This window comes from Piliocolobus tephrosceles, chromosome 1 (assembly GCF_002776525.5).
Source record: "Piliocolobus tephrosceles isolate RC106 chromosome 1, ASM277652v3, whole genome shotgun sequence".
In the NCBI taxonomy this organism is placed as follows: Eukaryota; Metazoa; Chordata; class Mammalia; order Primates; family Cercopithecidae; genus Piliocolobus; species Piliocolobus tephrosceles.
This window is the reverse complement of record NC_045434.1, coordinates 129,190,221-129,213,733: the sequence shown is the minus strand read 5'-3', so window position 1 is coordinate 129,213,733 and position 23,513 is coordinate 129,190,221. Positions and strand designations below refer to the sequence as shown.

Below are 23,513 nucleotides of genomic sequence, written 5' to 3'. Positions count from 1 at the left end.
TTCCTTCCTTCCTTCCTTCCTTCCTTCCTTCCTTCCTTCCTTCCTTCTGATCCAAAAGTAATGCAAAGTTATATAAAATTCAAACATTGCAGAGTACATAACACATATATCGTAATCTCCCCAAGTTCCATCCCACTTCAGCCTATCCCCAAGTAATCAGTGTTAACATTCTGGTGTACTTGTATGTTCTTCCAATTTTTTTCCCTATGTATACTAACATTATTATTGTAGCATTGATTTTTACCACTATGCAATCATACTTTATATACCACTCGGGAATTTGCTTTGCTACATGTCAAATCACTAGCATTGTGACATATGGATGTGCCCATGTCTTTGCTGAGCAAATATTGCCAAGGTTTCACTGTTTTAAATAATGCTCTGGTGAACATCTTTGTGTATTATATCTTTTGCTTATGACATTACTTTCAGACAGGGCAGACTCCATCTTCAAAAGCTGTGGAGGAGGAGATTCAGCGAATTTCTCGGTGATAAAGCAGTTAGTCAGCAGAGTAGTTTCAAGGCAGATTAGATAAACCATACATGAGAACAGCAGAAGGAATCCCACCACACCCACATTCAAGGGAACTTTCCCAGAGGCTTGGATAAACCCAGCTCTCTGCCCTCCTCCCTCAGCAGCCACCACACAAGACCGGATTTATCTTTGGAAACCAAGCCAGTTATCTTCCATACCCAGTTCTTTCTGCAACACCTAGATCTGGAGGGCATTATCATATCACATTGTGTGTCAAATGCATAAAGGGCAGGCTATCGCATCTGTGAATTAGAAGGATGATTGGTATGAGGAGCCAAGAAGTTCAACATTGAAGACTTTCAGTGGTGGGGGGGGCAGCGAAGTGGGGGTACATTTGAAAAGTCTTTGTGTAATTAGGAGAAAGGTTGGCAGCTTCACACCCATCTAGTAGCCCAGACCCAGTGCTTCCATGCAGAACTCTGAGCCTACAGGCTCCTCGGAGAGCCTCTGGAAATCCTTCTGACGGGCTGGAAGGGTGCCTTCCCAAGCAAGTCTCCTCTGAATGGGGGTTTGCTTTGTCCCTGCTCAGACAGCCTCCAAACCAGTCAGGTTCTGGTATGAGAGAGAAGAGCCCCTGCTTCCTATTTGGTGAGCACTGAACTTCTGAACTTGTGAGTGCTTATGATGTTGTGAGGGCTACTCACTCAAATAAACCATTTCTGACCCTTTTCTTTTTTTTTTTTTTTTTTTTTTATGGCTTGAGTCAAATTTCCTCTTTCTCTGGGTTCTTGAGGATTTCAAAATACAGTATCATCCAATTTGAACTTCTCAACCCTCTCATTTTATAGACAAGGAAACTGGGGCCAAATGAGGAAATGACTAGCCTCAGGTTACATCTTGTGAGTAACGGAGCTCTTCAGTTCCTCCTCATTCCTTCCTGCCTTAGAATCAGTATCATCAACTCGTTAACATCAGGAGTGATCAGAACGAGTAGGACTTGCCTATTAAAGGGTACCTGTCTTGAATGCCACAGAGAGAGATTTATCAGAAAGGAATAACAGTAATGATAATAAATTATTACATGTAATATATTTTTATTTTTAATATAATAATTATTATTATAATGATAACATGCCAGGCACTAGTCTAACTGCTCTAGAGCCTGTTAGTATGTGTTGCTTTTTTCTCTCTTTCTCGCTTTGCATTCTCGTGAATTGATGTTTTTTTTTTTCCAATTTCATTTCCCTCAACTTGTTTGGAAAGTATATTCATTGTGTTTCTTATTTCAGGGGTTACACTAGCTAGTTTAGCATTCTGACTTAACGTAAATTCTGAAGTTGATATCTTTTTTTTTTTTGACAATTGTTATTTAGTTTTTATTTCATAATCATAAACTTAACTCTGCAATCCAGCTAGGCATGGGAGAGAACAAGGAAAACATGGAACCCAAAGGGAACTGCAGCGAGAGCACAAAGATTCTAGGATACTGCGAGCAAATGGGGTGGAGGGGTGCTCTCCTGAGCTACAGAAGGAATGGTCTGGTGGTTAAGATAAAACACAAGTCAAACTTATTCGAGTTGTCCACAGTCAGCAATGGTGATCTTCTTGCTGGTCTTGCCATTCCTGGACCCAAAGCGCTCCATGGCCTCCACAATATTCATGCCTTCTTTCACTTTGCCAAAGACCACATGCTTGCCATCCAACCACTCAGTCTTGGCAGTGCAGATGAAAAACTGGGAACCATTTGTGTTGGGTCCAGCATTTGCCATGGACAAGATGCCAGGACCTGTATGCTTTAGGATGAAGTTCTCATCTTCAAATTTCTCCCCATAGATGGACTTGCCACCAGTGCCATTATGGCGTGTGAAGTCACCACCCTGACACATAAACCCTGGAATAATTCTGTGAAAGCAGGAACCCTTATAACCAAATCCTTTCTCTCCAGTGCTCAGAGCACGAAAATTTTCTGCTGTCTTTGGAACCTTGTCTGCAAACAGCTCGAAGGAGACGCGGCCCAAGGGCTCGCCATCGATGGCAATGTCGAAGAACAGGGTAGGGTTGACCATGGCTAGTAGTACAAGAATTTCCTCGGCGGCAGCGTCTGCAAAGCCTGAAGTTGATATCTTTACCTTACTCCTAAATAATCAAGAACCTTGGACAACTTTAATTCCAGTATAAGCCCAGTATGTTAATTCTCTTTTTTCCCTCCAAAGTTGAACATTGTTATAGTTTGGTGTTCCATAGTCAATGTTTGCTGAGATATGCCCTCATATTCCATATTCACTGCTCCTTTTTATTTATTTATTTATTTTTTGAGACAGGGTCTCACTGTGTTATCCAGGCTGGAGTTGAGTGGCGCACACAGGCTCACCGCAGCCTTGACCTCCTGGCCTCAAGTGATCCTCCCACCTCATCCCCCCGAGTAACTGGGATTACAGGTGCATGCCACCACATCTTTTTTCTGTTTTTGTTTTTTTTAAGAGATGAGGTCTCACTATGTTCACCTGGCTGGTCTCAAACTTCTGGTCTCAAGTGATCCTCCAGCCTTTGGCCTCCCAAAGCACTGGATTACAGATGTGAGCCACCACGTCCATCCACTCACCACTCTTTTTTTGCATCTTGGGCTTTTCAGTTATTATTCTGCTAAAGTATATCCTTTAGGATTTCCTTTAATGATTCTCTTTGGGTGGCAAATTTTCAAGTTATTGGGGAGGGAGATGTTTTCATGATTTCGTTGTTTTTCTCTGTTTTGTTTGCCTGAAAATATTCTTCTTCTTTTTTTTGTTAGATGGAGTTTTGCTCTTGTTGCCCAGGCTGGAGTGCAATGGCATGATCTCTGCTCACCACAACTTCCACCTCCCAGGTTCAAGCACTTCTCCTGCCTCAGCCTCCCGAGTAGCTGGGATTACAGGCATGCGCCACCATGCCCAGCTAATTTTGTATTTTTAGCAGACGGGGTCTCGAACTCCCTACCTCAGGTGATCCACCCGTTTCGGCCTCCCAAAGTGCTGGGATTACAAGCATGAGCCACTGTGTCCGGCTGAAAATATTCTTTATATAATTCGTTTTCCTTGGAAATATAACCTGACTGGGTGTGAAATTCTAGGTTGATAGCTATTTTCTGTCAACACATCAAAGAAATTATGACATTGTGCTGTCTTAGTTGCTCTTAAAAAGTGAACTGTATGCCTAATTGCCCATTTTCTTGTAGGTGATTTGTCTTTTCTCTCTGGAAGCTTTTAAGATTCTCCTCTCTCTCTCTCTCTCGTTTATGTGAATATCCAGCAGTTTCACTATGATGTCTCTAGCTGAAAAGTTTCTTTAATATATCCTGCTTGAGATTCACTGAGTTCCCTGGATCTGAGAAATACTGTTCTTTTCCATTCTCATTATTATTTCCTTCTGCAACTGTTTGCTGACTTTCATACTCTAGTCGTAGTCTCTTTATAACACATCCCTCTTTCTACTCTCTCTAATACATGTGGATAACATCTTCAGATCCAGTCTTTTAATTCTTTCTTCAGCTGTGTTTAGTTTCTTTTTAGTGCATTGAGATTTTTAAAAGCAGCTTTATTGAGGCATCAACATAAAATCAGCTGCACATATCTAAATTGTACATTTTGATAGATTTTGATATGTGAATGTGCTTATGAAACAATTACTACAACCAAGACAATGAATAAATCTTCCAGCTCCAAACGTTTCCTTATGCCCCTTTCTAATGTTTTCCTCTCATCTTTCCCTACCCTCACTCCCCGCCAAGCAACCGTGAATTTGCCTTCTGTCATTATTAGTTTGCATTTTCTAGAAATGTATAGTACAAAATCAAACAATACAACTTCTTTTTTTGGTCTGGCTTTTTTCACTGAGCAAAATTATTTGAAAGTTTATTCATGTGTTTATCAATAGTTCATTTCATTTTATTGCTGTATAGTACTCCATTGTATGAATAGACCACAGTTTATCTTGTCATTTGGGCATTTCCAGTTCTTGGCTATTACAGATAAAATTGCTATAAACATTCATGTAGATCTTCAAATTTTTTTAAAATTTTTCTATTGGTACATTATAATTGTATATGTTTATGGGATACATGTGATATTTATTTATTTTTATTTTTCTTGAGATAGAGTTTCACTCTGTTGCCCAGATTAGAGTGCAGTGGCACGATCTTGGCTCACTGCAACCTCCACCTCCTGGGTTCAAGCGATTTTTCTGCCTCAGCCCTCCGAGTAGCTGGGATTACAGGTGCCTGACACCACGCCCAGCTAATTTTTGTTTTTTTAGTAGAATGGGTTTCACCATGTTGGCCAGGCTGGTCTCTAATTCCTGACCTTGTGATCCACCCACCTCGGCCTCCCAAAGTGCTGGGATTAGAGGTGTGGGCCACCGTGCCCAGCACGTGTGACGTTTTAATACATACATAAAATGTGTGATGATCAACTCAGGGTATTTAGAGTATCCATTACCTCAAACAGTTATTTCTTTCTCTTGGGAACATTTCAAATCTTCTCTTCTAGCTATTTTGAAATATACAATAAATTATTGTTAACTATAGTCACCCTACTATGCTATTGGACACTGGAACTTATTTCTTCTATCTAATTCTGTGTTCATATCCATTAACCAACCTCTCTTAATTCCACCCCACCCCTACCCCCATACAGACACCCTTCCCAGTCTCTGGTATCTATCATCCTACTTTCTACCTCCATGAGATCTACTTTTTTAGCTCCCACATATGAGTAAGAACATACAATATCTTTCAGTGCCTGGTTTATTTCATCTAATGTAAGGATCTCCAGTTCTTTCCATGTTGCTGCAAATTATGGCTTTTTGTGGCTGAATAGTATTCCTTTGTGTATACATGCCACATTTTCTTTATCCATTCATCTGTTGATAGACACTTAGGTTGAATCCATATCTTTGCTATTGTGAATAGTGCTGTAATAAAGACAAGGATGCGGGTACCCCTTTAATATACTAATCTCCGTAGTAGCATAATTTATAATCCTTTGGGTATATACCCAGTAGTGGGATGGCTGGGTCATATGGTACATCTAGTTCTAGATCCTTGAGGAATCGCCATACTGTTTTCCATAATGGTTGAACTAGTTTACAATCCCACCAACAGTGTAAAAGTGTTCCTATTTCTCCACATTCTTGTTCTTAGGTGGCTAATATATTAGGTTTGGCTTTCTATACTTAATAAATATTTTTTTCTCTCAAAAAAAAAATATACTAATCTCCTTTCCTTTGGATAAATATCCAGTAGTGAAATTACCGGATCACTTGGGAGTTCTATTTTTAGTTTTTTGAGAAACCTCCATACTGTTTCCATAGTGACTGTACCAGTTTCCATTCCCACCAGCAGTGAGTAAGAGTTCCTTTATAAACACAACCTTGCCAACATTTGTTATTTTTTGTCTTGTTGGTAATAGCCATTCCAACTGGGATAAGATGGTATCTCATTTTGGTTTTGATTTGCCTTTCCCTGTTGATTAGTGATGTTGAGCTTTTTTTCATATGCCTGTTGGCCATTTATATGTCTTCTTTTGATAAATGTCTATTCAAATCATTTGCCCATTTTTTAATGTTTTTTGTTTGTTTACTGTTGTTTGAATTCAGTATCTCTTCTGAATATTAGTTCCTTTCTGGATAAATAAGTTTGCAAATATTTTCTTTTATTCTATAGGTTGTCTCTTCATTCTGTTGATTGTTTCTTTTGCTGTGCAGAAGCTTTTTACATGTATATACCTTTTTTTTCTTTTTCTTTTTTTTTTTTTGAGATGGAATCTCACTCTGTCACTCAGGCTGGTGTGCAGTGGCTCAATCTCGGCTCACTGCAACCTCCGCCTCCTAGGTTCAAATGATTCTCCTGCCTCAGCCTCCCAAGTAGCTGGGACTACAAGCGCCTACCACCATGCCCAGCTAATTTTTGCATTTTTAGTAGAGATGGGGTTTCACCATATTGGCCAGGCTGGTCTTGAACTCCTGACCTTCTGATCTGCCCACCTTAGCTTCCCAAAGTGCTGGGATTACAGGTGTGAGTCACTGTGCCCAGCCTAAATGTATATATCTTTTTATAGACATGCGCTTTCATTTTTCTTTGGGTATATATGTAGGAATGAAATGGCTGAACTATATAATAGGTGTATGTTTTTTGTTTTTTGGTTTTTTTTGTCTTGTTTTGTTTTTTCAGACGGAGTCTCGCTCTGTCACCCAGACTGGAGTGCAGCGGTGCGATCTCGGCTCACTGTGACCTCCGCCTCCCAGGTTCAAGAAATTCTCCGGCCTCAGCCTCCCGAGTAGCTAGGATTACAGGCATGCACCACCACGCCTGGCTAATTTTGTATTTTTAGTAGAGATGAGGTTTCTCCATATTGGTCAGGCTGGTCTCAATCTCCCGACCTCAGGTGATCTGCCTGCCTCGGCCTCCCAAAATGCTGGGATTACAAAATGCTGTGAGCCACTACACCTGGCCTGCAATTTTTAAATGTTAAACCAAGCTTGCATTCCTGGAATAAAATTCTCCTGGTTACAATGTATAATCCTTTTTATATATTGTTGAATCTGATTGGCTAAAACTGTTACAAAGTTTGGCATCTATGTTTATGAAAGATATTGGTAGACTGAGGCAGGAGGATTGCTTGAGCACACGAGACTGACACCAGCCTGGGCAACATAGTGAGACACTGTCTCTATAAAAAAATACATTTTAAAAATTAACCAGGTGTGGCAGCATAAGCCTGTAGTCCCAGCTACTCAGGAGGCTGAGGTAGGAGGATTGCTTGGGCCAGGAGTTTGAGGCTGCAGAGAGCTATGATTACATCATTGCACTTCAGCCTGGGCACCAGCAGGGAAAGCCCTGTTTCAAAAACCAGAGAGAGAGAGAGAGAGAGAGTCAGTAGTTTTCTTGTAATGCCTTTCTCTGGTTTTGGTATCAGGGTAATGCTGGTTTCATAGATTGTGATGAAAAGTATTTCCTTCCCTTCACTTATCTGGAAGAGTTTTTATAGAATTTTTATTATTTCTTCTGTAAATTTTTGGTAGAACAAGGAAAAATGGGGAGGTATTGGTCAAAGGGTACGAAGTTTCAGTTATACAAGATAAATCCTAGAGAGATCTACTGTAGAGCATAGTGCCTATGTTAACAGCACTGTATTATATACGTGAAACTTTGCTAGGAGAGTAGATGTTAAGTGTTATCACACATATATACACACAAATAATAATCATAAATAAAGAGGGCAGGAAATGACTTTTGAAAGTGATGGACATGTTTATGACATTTATTAGTGATGTTTTTTATAGGCATATACTTATCCCCAAACTCATCAAGTTGGATACATTAAATACATACAGCTTTATGTACTTCAATAAAATGGTTAAAACATATTTAGGATTGTGCAGGTGCCATGGTTCACACCTGTAATCCCAGCACTTTGGGAGGCTGAGACAGGAGGATCACTGGACCTCAGCAGTTTAAGGTTACATAGTGAGCTATGATCACACCACTGCACTCCAGCCTGAGTGACAGAGTGAGACCTTGTCTAAACAAAAATTAGGATTGTGACATTTTCTTGGAGATTTGTCTCCTTTATCTCTGTGAAATGACCTTCTTTATCTCTGGTATATTCTTTGCTATGAAATCTGTTTTGACTGACATTAATATAGCTTTTTTTTTCTTTTTGTTTTTGAGACAGAGTCTTGCTCTGTTGCTCAGGCTGGAGTGCAGTGGCATGATCTTGGCTCACTACAACCTCTGCCTCCCAGGTTCAAATGATTCTCCTGTCTCAGCCACTCAAGTAGCTGGGACTACAGGTGTGTGCCACCATGCCCAACTAATTTTTTGTATTTTTAGTAGAGATGGGGGTTTCACTATATTGGCCAGGCTGGTCTCGAACTCCTGACCTTGTGATCTCGCCTTGGCCTCCCAAAGTGTTGGGATTACAGGCATGAGCCACTGCACCTGGCCAGCTTTCTTTCAGTTAGTATAATCATGGTATATCTCCTTCCATTCTTTTAGTTTTAATCTATTTGTTTCTATTTTTAAAATGAATTTTTTTGAAGGCAACATATAATTAGATCTTGCTTTTTTATCTACTCAGATAATCTCTGACTTTGAATTGGGGTGTTTGGAATTGTCATGTCCAATACAATATGTGTAGCAACTAGCCATATATTCCTATTTAAATTTAAATTAATTAAAATTAAACACAATTTTAAAATCAGTTACACTAGCCACATTTCAAGTGTTTAGAAGGCACATGTGGCTACTATATTGAACAGCCCTGGTTAAGTCATTTGCATTTATATATAATGGGAATTATTGTTATGGTTAAGTTTGAATTGTAACATTTCACCATTTCTTTTCTTTTCTTTTCTTTTCTTTTCTTTTCTTTTTTTTTGAGACAGAGTCTCGCTGTGACATGCAGTCTGGAATGCAGTGGCACGATCTTGGCTCACAGCAACCTCTGACTCCTGGGTTCAAGTGATTCTCCTGCCTCAGCCTCCTGAGTAGCTGGGATTACAGGCATACACCACCATGCCCGGCTAATTTTTGTATTTTTAGTAAAGATGGGATTTCACCATGTTGGCCAGGTTGGTCTCAAACTCCTGGCCTCAAGTGATCCTCCCTCCTCGGCCGGCCAAAGTGCTGGGATTACAAGTGTGAACCACCATGCCTGGCCTCTTCATTTATTTTTTATTTGCCCCATCTGTACTGGTTTTATTTCTAGAAGTTATATTTACTTTCAAATCCGCTTGGTCTTTTTTTTTTTTTTTTTATTCTGGAGACAGAGTCTTGGTCTTGTCACCCAGGTTGGAGTGCAATAATAGCACAATCTCGGCTCACTGCAACCTCCACCTCCTAGGTTCAAGCAATTCTCCTGCCTCAGCCTCCCGAGTAGCTAGGATTACAGGTGCCCACCACCACGCCTGGCTAATTTTTTGTGTATTAGTGGAGACAGGGTTTCACCATGTTGGCCAGCTTGGTCTTGAACTCCTGACTTCAGGTTATCCGCCCACCTTGGCCTCCCAAAGTGCTGGGATTACAGGTGTGAGCCACCATGCCTGGCCCTTCGTGGCCATTCTTTGTTGTCATTATTCTCTGCTCATATTTTCAAGCGCTTATTTTATCTCTTTAAACATAATAGATTATTTCATATCCGTTTTCCAGCATCTGAAATATTTGTGAGTCTATATTTGCTGAAATTTGTTTATATTGATTCTCATTTATGGTGCCTTGTTTTCATTGGATGTCTTGTGATTTAAAAAAATATATAAGCTGCCTGTTCTTCTTGAAACTTAACCTGTAGGAATTCTTTGAGATCTGGATTAAAGTTAAATCCTTCCAGAGAAAGTTGTTTTTATTTCCATCAGTTGCCCCAGGTGCTACCAATCTGGGACTATAATTAAACTACAGTTAGTTTAAAATTTTAGACTGAATTCTCACAAACACACATGAAGGCCAACTTGCTTTATGAACTGTCGGGGAAGATTTCCATTCCCTCCACCAGCGCCAAGGTGGAAATAGGCATTTCTCTATTATCTCCTTCGGCGCAGAGTGACTTCTTATTCATCCTTACACTGAGGGTATAGAGGGGTGAGTTTCCTAAGATTCTCCACCCTAGTCAGCCCTAGGCTTTAACTCCTGATTCTGGGCCTCTTTCATATAGCTTCACACAACCTCAAAGAAGGAAGGACTCTCCAGAATTTGAAAAAAGCCTGTTTCCCCAACCAGATTTCCTACTTTCACTACTGTTTCTGAAATCAACAAATTCCTTATTTTGGTGACAGATCAGTGATTTATTTATAATTATGTAAGAATACTTTACCCAGAATTTTGGTTGTTTCAATCTAGAGAGCTATTCAGGATACCTAATCTATGATACTGCCAGAAATGGGAGTTTCCAGACCTGTTACATTTATTTATTTATTTTTTTGAGACAGAGTTTCACTGTATTGCCCAGGTTGAGGTGCAGTGGCTCCATCTTGGCTCACTGCAACCTCCACCTCCTGGGTTCAAGCAATTCTCCTGCCTCAGCCTCCCAAGTAGCTGGGACTACAGGCATGTGCCACCACGCCACACCCAGCTAATTTTTGTATATTTAGTAGAGACAGGTTTCACCACGTTGGCCAGGCTGGTCTTGAACTCCTGACCTCAGGTGATCCACCTGCCTTGGCCTCCCAAAGTGCTAGGATTACAAGTGTGAGCCACTGCTCCTGGCCAGGTCTGTTACATTTCAAAGCCATTAAGAATAATAGGATAATAACTATTATATGTTGATTGTTTTCTCTGGGCCTGGCATCTTGCAAGTGTCTGCAATCCTCACAACAACCCTACAAGTAGGAATTATTCTTCCCATGTATTCCCAACAGATAAAGCGACTAGGATTAAGTTGTCCAAAGACGCACAACTAGTCAGCAAAGTAATTTGAATTCTGCTCTTTGCAATCAATCTTGATCTACTTTTCTTGTTTTTTGTTTTGTTTTGTTTTGATTTTTGTTTTTTGTTTTTGAGACAAAGTCTTGCTCTGTCGCCCAGGCTGGAGTGTAATGGCATGATCTCAGCTCACTGCGACCTCCGCCTACCGGGTTCAAGTGATTCTCCCATCTCACCCTCCCAAGTAGCTGTGATTACAGGCACCTGCCATCATTCCCAGCTAATTTTTTTGTATTTTTGTAGAGACAGGGTTTCACCACGTTGACCAGGCTGGTCTCGAACTCCTGACCTCAGGTGATCTGCCTGCCTCGGCCTCCCAAAGTGCTGGGATTACAGGCGTGAGACACCACACCTGGCCCTGATCTACTTTTCAAGCCACAGAGACGGTTTTCTTAATATTGACAGAACACAGTGGCTTTCATATTTCAGAGGAGGCACTGAAAGCAAGGTAAGCAGAGCAGAGATTTTATGGGGTCTTTCCACTTCAGAGTTCCAACACATGGGATCCCATCAGCTCACCCCATATCCATGACAGGTTTAATCAGATTCAGAATGCTCTATAATGAAATAATCATGCAGAAACTGACTTTATGATATTAGCAGTCAGGAGTCTCAGATCTCCCTTGTTCTCTATTATTTCCAAAGGTGATCTTTGTTTGCTTGAGACACAAAACCAGTTCCTTCTTCTGAATTGTCTTTTAAACCCTCATGGATCTAATGGGACTTTCTCTCAAATAAAGACTTTAGATGTCATTTTCTTCATTTTGGGGGGGTTGGTGGCTTTTGTCCTTAGCAGCTGTGGCCTTAGACTTTATCTAGGTTTGCAATCAGGAAGCTGTGATACTTCCTGAGACTGTTCTGGGTAAAATTTACACAATACAAATTGAGTTCTCTTTCTTCACTTTGGAGTTGCTCTGGGCTCTTGAAAGGACAGGCTGTGCTCTGTCCAGTTAGCTACAGGTTGAATCCAACAGTTGGTAAGAACCAGCCTCTGTGGTTTACAGCTACTTGTGCTTCCTGAGCAACATTCGTGGAGAATTTGGAAAGAAGGCAATGATTAGGATTAGAGTCTAGAAAACCGTTAAGAAGGAGGAAGTTTATCAACTTAGTGGGAGTAAATCTCTAAACCACTCTCAGAATGCTAACACGCACAGTTTTCTCTTTGCCATGACCAACTGGCAGGCTGTTGAAGGAAACCAAACTAATAGCAGAGGCAATGGGAGAAGCTGGTGAAGAATAATCATTTAAAACTACTAGCATCTTTTGACCAACTAAGTCAGGAATGGACTTCGTTAGGTGCCCCCTTTTCTTTTCTTTTCTTTTTTTTTTTTTTTTGAGATGGAGTCTTGCTGTCACCCAGGCTAGAGTACAGTGGCACCATCTCAGCTCACTGCAACCTCCACCTCCTGGGTTCAAGTGATCCTCCTGCCTCAGCCTCCCAAGTAGCTGGGATTACAGGCGTGTGCCATTACGCCCACCTATTTTTTTTTTATTTTTATTTTTAGTAGAGATGGGGTTTCACAGTGTTGACCAGGCTGGTCTCAAACTCCTGACCTCAAGTGATCCACCCACCTTGGCCTCCCAAAGTGCTGGAATTACCTTAGTGCCACTTATTACACACAAGTTTTTCCATTTGTGAAATGCTCCCAAAGTTGTAACCATCATTCTGTATTTATTTCTTCACTTATAGACAGGGTCTCCCTCTGTTGCCCAGGCTGGAGTGCAGTGGTGCAATCATAGTTCACTATAACCTCCAACTCCTGGGCTCAAGCGATCCTCCTGCCTCAGCCTCCCACAGTGCTGTGATAACAAGCATGAGCCACTGTGCTTAACCCTATCATTCTATATTTAAAAGTTATTTCCGGCCGGGCGCGGTGGCTCAAGCCTGTAATCCCAGCACTTTGGGAGGCCGAGACGGGCAGATCACGAGGTCAGGAGATGGAGACCATCCTCGCTAACACGGTGAAACCCCGTCTCTATTTAAAAATACGAAAAACTAGCCGGGTGAGGTGGCGGGCGCCTGTAGTCCCGGCTACCCGGAAGGCTGAGGCAGGAGAATGGCGTAAACCCAGGAGGCGGAGCTTGCAGTGAGCTGAGATCGGGCCACTGCACTCCAGCCTGGGAAACAGAGCAAGACTCCCTCTCAAAAAAAAAAAAAAAAGGTTATTTCCTTGCTGGCTCCACCTTGGAACTCCCTGATGAACTAATCTACTTTTATATTTATGGATACATTTTTTATATTATTTTAAATACTCTTAAAAGTTTCATGAGCTTATTACTGAGTTTGTGTGCTAGGAGTCTAGTTTCTGAGCCTTCATCCCCAGAGTGCTGTCTTTGTTTCATGTTGGTGAGAGGACTTCGAGAAGTAGCAGAGAGGGAAATACACAAGTTGGAGTCTGTGTAAGCAGATTTGGTAAATGAAAATGAGAGAACAGGGTGGCCTGAGGTTTGGGATGATGTCTGAATTAGAGTGTTCAGCTTTGCTGGCCTCCACAAACAACACTAATATAGAACAAAATGTCAACTCACTGCCTATCAGAAAATAGCATAAATAATGCCTTTGATGACTATAGCATCTGACCTCTGAAATTTAAAGTATTGTCTCATTAAATCCCATAACACCCCCTGTGAAGTGAATAGGATACTATTAGCATTTCCACCTGAAACCCTTTATTTCAGTTAGGAGTAGATTAGGGGTAGGGAGAAGAACAGAAGAACCAGATATCTAGGAATGGGACTGCCTGATCCTCGTAAGGCTGAACTTGTCCACACATCTCATGCCTTTTCACTATCACCTGCCCAGAAGACCTGATTTAAATCTTGTCTCCACCATTTAGTACCTCTCTGAGTTTCAGTTTTCTCATGTATAATACAGGTGTAATGACAATCATCTAACAGGAATGTTAAATTGGGAAAATATTGGCAAAACGCTTGACACATAATAGGTGTTTAAGATATGTATGATCTCTTCCCTTCCCCGACAGTTCACAAAACCGAAATTATTATCGAATGTTTCTATAATTGGAAGGGAATAAAAGTAGTAGAATATCTTTAAGGTTGGTAGATACCACAGTCAAACCACACTCCATTTAAGATGTGCTAAACGAGGTATTTAAGAAAGTGACCACATGGGGGAATAAAAGAGACATTTATAATGGCAACCAAAAGAGGCAAACCCCACAAGGACACAATGAAAACTGAAACCACAATAATCTCTAAATAGAGAAGTAATAATTGTAGCCTATATTTAAGTGTACGGGAAGCAAGGGTTTAGGTGGGTAGGGTTGTCTGCCATGGCAATCATGCTTATTATTTCAAAATTTGTGGAGAGAACTAGAACTTTTTTTTTTTTTTTTTAGTCACAAAACATTTCAGGTCTTTCCAGTCTTATAGAAAAAAAAAAAAAGTACAGAACTAAAAGAAGTAATAAAAAGTGAGGCTGGGGAGTGGGCCAGGGCAGGAGTATACAGGTAGAGTCAATTGTATTGATAAAATTCTTTATTTTTTTTTTTTGAGATGGAGTCTCGCTCTGTCGCCCAGGCTGGAGTGCAGTGGCACAGTCTCAGCTCACTGCAAACTCCACCTCCCAGGTTCAAGCAATTCTCCTGCCTCAGCCTCCCAAGCAGCTGGGATTACAGGCATGTGCCACGACGCCTGACTTTGTATTTTTAGTAGAGACAGGGTTTCACCATGTTGGCCAGGCTGCTCTCAAACTCCTAAACTCGAGTGATCTGCCCACCTCAGCCTCCCAAAGTGCTGGGATTACAGTCATGAGCCACTGTGCTTGGGCAACATAATAAAAATTAGTAATTTTTATTACTATAAAATAGGTGGTTGAAATAGGTGGTCATGTTACAATAAAAAAGAATAATCAATATCTGCAAGGACTTCTGTCTACAATCAAAAATGAAATGTGTAATCCCACTTTCCAAATGCTGCCAGAAAACATATTTCACTTCTGATTTCAGAGTCAATAAGTTAGTTAACAAAGAGTACAGCTTTGCCTCTGGACATTAGTAAGTTGCTGGATCAGGTGCCTCGTACAATTGTACTTATTCGGGGACATAGAGAAGCCTGGTCTCCATCAGGCAGATGGAAACAATTTGGGCTATGGCATCAAAGGGCACCAGGCAAATGGAATAGTACTGAGCTTGGGAGAGGTGGTCTATAAATTGCTGCCATCAGCAATGAGTGGCTAATTTCTTAAATATCCTTGTGAATTTTTAAGAGAAAAAGAAAATACACCAGGTTAGACTTAATTGAATGTATGTGATTTAATAATAAGAATAATAAGATTATCAGGGTTTCCAGAATAAAAATTTGTCATGATGTAACTGAGAAATAAAATCAACCAGTGACATGAGCTGACCCCAAAGAAATAGTACAAATAATCTGAGATCAGCCTTGAAAACCAGACTGCCTGGGGTTCAATCCCAGCTGTTTCACATATTCACTATGTGAACTTGGAAAGATGGTTAACTTTTCTGTGCCTTAGTTTACTCACCTATAAAATGGTGATGATAATGATAGATACTACGCTTCATAGGAATATTGCTAGGATTAAATGAGAAAATGTATGCAGAGCATTTAGTCCATTTCTTAACATAGAACAAAGTCTTAGTAAGTGGTGGTAGTTATTCATATTAGAAGATTATCAATAATGGGCCGGGTGCGATGGCTCAAGCCTGTAATCCCAGCACTTTGGGAGGCCGAGACAGGCGGATCACGAGGTCAGGAGATCGAGACCATCCTGGCTAACGTGGTGAAACCCCGTCTCGACTAAAAAAAAAAATACAAAAAACTAGCCAGGCGTGGTGACGGGCACCTATAGTCCCAGCTACTCGGGAGGCTGAGGCAGGATAATGGTGTAAACCCAGGAGGCGGAGCTTGCAGTGAGCTGAGATCCGGCCACTGCACTCCAGCCTGGGTGACAGAGAGAGAGACTCTATATCAAAAAAAAAAAAAAAAAAGAAGATATCAATAATGATAAAAATAGTCATGACAGCAGGCTAGTTATTGAGTGCCCACTCTGCACCAGACTCTTGACATAGATGATATGGTATATTTTTTTTTGCTGCAGATTTACCTTACAAATTGGGTTTAATTTTTAAGGTGTCGTGGTGAGCAGAGGAAACCAGACTTCTCAAAGGGACAATGATCACAGTGAAACTGAAAGCATAAAATTAAGGAAAGATCAATTACGCCCTTTTTTCAGGGACAAGTTTCAGGAATCCAGATTTTCTTTATTTGATAGACACACAAGGAGTAGCTCTAATTCCTAGACTCCATTGGACTAGAAAGAGACAGTTTCACTCTCCAGTTTAGAAACAGGTGTTCATACTCTGAAATTGATCATCATCTAATGTAAGTATGGTATGGCATATCTCTAAGATAATTGGAGAAAGTGCAACCCAACTGAACACTGATGGCAGATGCTTCCTGGCTTGGAGAAATAGCAATTGCATTCTTAGTTTTAACCCTTCTGGGCCCCAAGCTTAGGATAATATAGTCTGTTATTGGCCTGTTTCTCACATTATTCTGAAATTTCTAGTGCCTACCTTGTAAGATAAAAACATTACTGGCCAGGCGCAGTGGCTCACACCTGTAATCTCAGCACTTTGGGAGGCCGAGGTGGGTGTATCACCTGAGGTCAGGAGTTCGAGATCAGCCTGGCCAACATGGTGAAACTTCTACTAAAAATACAAAAATTAGCCAGGCATGGTGGCTCATGCCTGTAATCCCAGCTACTCAGGAGGCCGAGGCAGGAGAATCGCTTGAACCCGGGAGGCAGAGGTTGCAGTGAGCCAAGATGGTGCCACTGCACTCTAGCCTGGGTGACAGAACGAGATTCTATCTCAAAAAAAAAAAAAAAATTACGGAGTACATAAATATATGTATGAACTCAAACATACTCCCATCTCCCCATCCCAAATCCTATTGCACTGAACTTAGGCTAAATTTAACAACATTTAAGTAATATTTATTCATTCAAAAAAATACTTGCTTTATAGGCCCTAGAGATGTAGTAGTAAATAAGATAGACATGATCTCTGACTCATGGGAAGTCAGATAATAAACAAGAAAACAAGTAAATAAATCACAAATCATCAGAAAATGCAGAAAGGAAGGCAATTTGTGAACACAATGACTCTGACACAAGTCAGCCTTTTGTGAAGCCCTCTTCCAGGCTAATCTGGGTTGAGGATGTATACAGTCTCGGTCCGTCTCAGATGGTACTCTAACATTTTAGAGGAGGAGCCCTAGGGGTCAAGGCTTTTCACAGCATGAGAATCAGAAGGAGAGGAAATAAGGGGGAAGTGTCATGGCCACATTAGTGTTCGCACACACACACCCAGGAAGGGGTGCCGGCACTATGATCTAGGGTAAGGCTATACTCTGTAGGGGTGTGGGTGTCATCCTGATTCTTGGGAACCTGAGGAAGTGAATGAATTTCCCAGGCACTGCAGGTGTTGGCTAGAAAATCCTTGGGGGAACTCTGTTTCTTGTTCTTCCCTCTTGGACTGGGAGAGACCACCTCCAAGCTGGGTGTTTCCAGCGCCCAGCCAAGGTTTTGATAGAATCATAGGACTTAGATCGTCAGAGCTGGAAAGTCCCTTCGAGAGCATTTGACACATCCTCCTCACTTTACAAAGAAGAAAACAAGCTCAGAGACAGGATAACCCCCAAGTTTAAAAGCTAGCTAGGGGCCAGGCATGGTGGCTCACGCCTGTAATTCCAGCACTTTGAGAGGCCAAGGTGGGAGGATTGCTTGAGGCCAGGAGCTCCAGACCAGCCTGGGCAACAGGAAACCCTGTCTCTACAAAAAATAAAAAAAATTAGCGGGGCATGCTGGTGCACATCTGTAGTCTTAGTTGCTTGGGAGGCTGAGGCAGGAGGACTGCTTGAGCCCAGGGTGTTGAGGCTGCAGTGAGTCATAATGGTGTCACTCCAGTCTAGCCTGGGTGACAAAGCAAGATCCTGTCTCTAAAAAAAAAAAAAAAAAAAAAACCCAAAAAACAACTACTTAGGGCTCTAGCCAAGACTGGTTAGATGCTCACCATTTTTTCTTCCTTAACAGAAAGGAAAATTACATTTCCCAGCATTCTTTGCAGCAAGGTTGGGATTTTGTGTTGGGGTCTGATCAAAGGAAGGTGAACAGAAGCAATCTATACATTGCCCAGTCTGGCTTTACAAAGGTCCCATATGATCCTCTACACACTTTCTGTCTTCATTCCTCAGCCCTAAATGCAGACAATGAAGGACAGAACAAGAAATTCCTGAAAGATGGCAACACTACAAGGTAGAAGGAATTGGGAGCTCTCAACAATCAGTGAAAAAAGCAGTCTGAACACACTCAAATTCACTGTGATATGTTAATTATTTATTTATTATGTAAGCCACTGCAATTTTGGAGTTATTCGTTATAGCACTAGTGCTCTTTACTCTGATAAACATACTGGCAATTTGGAGACCATGATGGTTAGTTTTTGTGTCAATTTGAATGGGCCTCAGGTGCCTAGACAGTTGGTTAAACATTCTTGCTTGGTATGTCTCTGAGGGTGTTTTTGGATGAGATTAACATTTAAATCAGTAGACTGAGTAAAGTAGACTGCCTTCCCTAATGTAGGTGGGCCTCATCCAATCAACCGTAGATCTGAGTAGAACAAAAAGACTAAGAGGGAACTTTGCCTGTCTGACTGCTTGATCTGGGACATCTGTCTTCTCCTGGTCTTGAACTGGAACTGTATGCAAATAAGTAATCAATATACCATATTTATGGATCTCCTGGGTCTCCAGCTTGCCAACTGACCTCCTGACCTCCAAATTCAATACAGTTTTTAACTAAACAATTCTGCTTCTCCAAGCTAATGGAAGGTTCCCTAGGAAAGTTCGGATCCACTTCTCACACCTGGAACCTGCCAGTCTTGGACCAACAGTGACCAGTGGAAAATAAACCTCCATAATATAGACCCCAGGGGGTCCTTAGTGATGTACAAAGGATAAGTGTGTGGGTGCCCTGAAATCAAATCAGCTAAACCTTTGACACCAGCATTTGGATTGCAAAGAGTCTCCCAGTTCATTGCCCACTGGTTGGTTTATTTGTTTGTTTGGAGACAGGGTCTCACTTTGTTGCCCAGGCAATTAAAAAAAGTTTCAGGAACAGGTCTCATTATGTTGTCCAGGCTGGTCTTGAACTCCTTGCCTCAAGGAATTCTCCCACTTCAGCCTCCCTAGTCACTGGAATTACAGGCGTGAGCCACAATGCCCAGCTCCTGGATTGAAAGAGTTTTGAAGGTCACCTGATTCTACCTTTATTTTAAACTTTTTATATGTTATTTTATATAGTACCTAAACATATGATGTAAACAATAACCATGCAAAGATGGCATGCAAAAATATTACACTGTGGTGGGACTCCCTCAGCCCAGTTAAGAACCTGTTACTCTTGTTTATTAGAGTCCCATGAACAGTGGTTTTTAGTACAGGGAAAGAGGAAGTCGAGTTTGGGTGATGTCTCTGGGAAGGTATATCCAAGAGGTGAAACACAGACAATTCTCCTAAAGGTTAATGAAAGGATGGTTTCTGGCTCTCCCAAAAAGTCACAAGAGGCATCCACTCAGATCTTCCTTACTCTGAGAAAAACTGAAGAATTGCTATTGCAGCAAATCTTATAAAGGCATGCCAATCAGTTCTTCTCAGAAAGGGCAACCTAGGAAATTGTCGAATTCATGTTAAAAGACAGAATTGAAACTAGGCTTCTGACTTTACCAAAAATTTAAAAACTTCTCAATGAAGTTTGTAAAACTAGCATCAAGAAACAAACCTAACTTCCTGCTTTTGAGTCTCTTCTACAGTTAAAACAAATGCAAGCTTTAAAAAACCTTGCAAGATAGAATCCTTCCCGAATACCAGCCTGGGCAACCCTGTCGCTAAGGAAAAAAAAAAAAAAAAAAAAAAAAACTTTAAAAAAAACCCAACTAGGCCCGGCGCGGTGGCTCAAGCCTGTAATCCCAGCACTTTGGGAGGCCAAGACGGGCGGATCATGAGGTCAGGAGATTGAGACCATCCTGGCTAACACGGTGAAACCCCGTCTCTACTAAAAATACAAAAAACTAGCTGGGCGAGGTGGCGGGCGCTTGTAGTCCCAGCTACTCGGGAAGCTGAGGCAGGAGAATGGCGTAAATCCGGGAGGCGGAGCTTGCAGTGAGCTGAGATCCGGCCACTGCACTCCAGCCTGGGCGACAGAGCGAAACTCCATCTCAAAAAAAAAAAAAAAACCAACTAAAAAAACAAAAAACAAAAAACTAAAGACAATGAGTACAATAGAACAATGATTTAAAAAGGAAGAATTCACCAGGAACACATAATAGTTCAAAATTTTATGCACCTAATAACAACCATCAAAATAGGTAAAAGTAAAAGAGTTAACAGAATTCAAAGGATATTTTTCTCAAGTTCACATGGAAAAAAGAAAAAAGAACTCAAAGGAGAAATGTATAGGTTAATAATCACCATGAGAGATTAAAACTTGTATCTCTCAGTGACTGGTTGATTAAGCAGACCAAAATTATTTAGGATATAGAAAATTCGAACAATATAATCACAAGCTTAATCTAACAGACATAGAACTGGCACTTGGCAATTTGAGTATATACATTCTTTTCAAGCACACATTATCTATAAAAATTGACCATGGAGAAGGCCACAAAATAAATGTCAACAAATATTAGAGAATTAATATTATGCAAGTCAGGTTCTCTGATCAAAATATAATTAAATTATAAATCACTTACAAAAATTACTGAAAAAACATGTTTAGAGTTTTATTTTGCAACTCTAAGCCAGAGATGTTTAGAAATTTTAAATGTACTTCTAAATAATACATCTGTCAAATAAGAAATATTGTTAGATAAGATACAGAAATGAATGACAATGAAAATACGCTGCCAAAACTAATAAAATAGAGACCGTTGGCAATATTAAAGAAAAAAGATAAAGGTACAAATGAACAATATTGGAAAGAAAAACTGAACATCATTATAGGTGGAGTAGACATTTTTTAAAAATCAGAGCACTCTATGAAATGTTTGTGACAATTAATTTGGATACTTAGAATTAATTTGGATACTTATAAATATGCTAAATATGCTGATTGATATATAAGTATATGTTATATATAAATATATATCATATAAAATATATATCATATATAAAACATATGTGATATATATAAAAGCTGTATCATATATACCATATATATGTATCATATATATATATCACATATATGTATCATATATATGTATGATACAGCTTTTTTTTTTTTTTTTTTGAGACGGAGTCTCGCTCTGTCGCCCAGGCTGGAGTGCAGTGGCGGGATCTCAGCTCACTACAAGCTCCGCCTCCCGGGTTCACGCCATTCTCCTGCCTCAGCCTCCCGAGTAGCTGGGACCACAGGCATTCGCCACCTCGCCCCGCTAATTTTTTTGTATTTTTAGTAGAAACGGGGTTTCACCGTGTTAGCCAGGATGGTCTCCATCTCCTGACTTCGTGATCCAGCTGTCTCGACCTCCCGAAGTGCTGGGATTACAGCCGTGAGCCACCATGCCCAGCCATGATATAGCATATTTAAGAAAAACTTAAAAACCTGAATAGACTTATAGTAACTAAAACTTAAATATACCCTCCTCTTTGCTATTCCTCATCAAAAAAATCCCAGGTGAGTTCTATCAAACATTCAAAGAACATATAATCCCAATCCTTCACAAATTGATCCAGAAAACAGAAAAAGAAGAAATGTTACCCTGTTCACTTTGAAACATGTTAAACCTTGGCCAGCATAAGAAATAAAAATTATAAGCCAATTTCACTAGTAAGCATAAATCCAAAAATCTTTTTTTTTTTTTTTTTTTTGAGATGGAGTTTCGCTCTGTCGCCCAGGCTGGAGTGCAGTGGCCGGATCTCAGCTCACTGCAAGCTCCGCCTCCCGGATTTACGCCATTCTCCTGCCTCAGCTTCCCGAGTAGCTGGGACTACAGACGCCTGCCACCTCGCCCGGCTAGTTTTTTTGTATTTTTTAGTAGAGACGGGGTTTCACCGGGTTAGCCAGGATGGTCTCGATCTCCTGACCTCGTGATCCGCCCGTCTTGGCCTCCCAAAGTGCTGGGATTACAGGCTTGAGCCACCGCAAAAATCTTAAGTAAAGGTCAGCAAACCAAATCAGCAATGCTGTTTAAATGACTAAGTTGGAATTTGTTCCCCTCTAGGTGGGGGTTTGTTCCCCTCTAGTTGGGGGTTTGTTCCCCAAATAATACAAGGATAACTTAAAACATTAGAGTAAATTATAAATATCATTTGCCATGTTGACAAATTAAAGGATAAAATATTTAAAATATATTGATTCTCTCAATAGATGCAGAAAAATCATACAATAAAATTAAATACCCATTGATTAAAAACACACGTACACAAGTGGAAATTCTTACCAAACAGAAACAGAAATTCCTAACCTCATTTTTAACAAGTTATCTACCAAAAACCTACCAAAAACATCACATAAAATTGCGAAAAACTAAAAACATTTCCCTGGAATAAGGGAATAAGACAAAGATGCCTATTATTCAGCCCCTATTCAATATAGCCCTGGCCAGTGCAGTGAGGCAAGAATAAGATGGAAAGAATGAAATAAAGCTATTGTCACTTGAATGTCTTAGGGCTATCTTACTCTGAAAATCTAAAATAATCTGCAAAAACCAAAAAAGAGGGTTCAGCAAAGTTGTAGGATATAAGATCAACATACAGAAAAATTAATTTTGCTCCCATACATCAGCAATTACAAAATTCAATTTTCAAAAAAAGAATTAGGAAAATAAGTTTAAAAAGGAATTAAATTATGCAGACAATGACAAAGTGTTATTGAAAGATATAAAGGAAGATTAAATAAGTAATCAAAATACCATATTTATATATAGGAAGAATCAATAGCAAAATAATTTCAGTTCTCTCCAAATTAAATAATAAATGTAATACAAACCAAAATGCCAAAGGAGTTTTTCACATGCAAGAACGAAGGGCCAAAGGTAGCCAGGATGTTCCTGAAGAGGATGAAACAGATCACAAGGCAGCCTTCCCTACTAGCTATTAAGAGTTTATTATAACTTAAATTATTTAAGACACTATGGCTTTGGCACAGAGATAGACAAAATGACCAGTGGAACAGATCAGCAAGCCTGGAAATAGAACCATACAGAAATAGAAACTTGACATATGACAGAGGTGGCATTACAATCAGAGGGAAAAGGATGAAAATAGCAATACATAATGTTGGGATAATTGATTATCCATTACTAATGGTGAAGAAAATTTTTAAAATTAGGTCCTGCTTTATACTATACACATACAAGTGGATTAAAAAGCTAATGTTTCACGCCTGTAATCCCAGCACTTTGTGAGGCCGAGGTGGGTGGATTACCTGAGGTCAGGAGTTTGAGACCATCCTGGCCAACGTGTTGAAACCCTGTCTCTACTAAAAATAAAAAATTAGCCAGGTGTGGTGGCACATGCCTGTAGTCTCAGCTACTTGGAAGGCTGAAG

The 23,513-nt window shown here is 40.4% G+C and overlaps 1 pseudogene across 1 annotated transcript; it reads right to left on the bottom strand.

Moving 5' to 3' along the window:
* Positions 1–1,820: 1,820 nt before the first annotated feature.
* LOC111555149 lies at positions 1,821–2,568 on the bottom strand (annotated as a pseudogene). Its single transcript, XR_002735438.2, has one exon. The product of XR_002735438.2 is annotated as a peptidyl-prolyl cis-trans isomerase A pseudogene (transcript).
* Between the last annotated feature and the right edge of the window lie 20,945 nt (positions 2,569–23,513).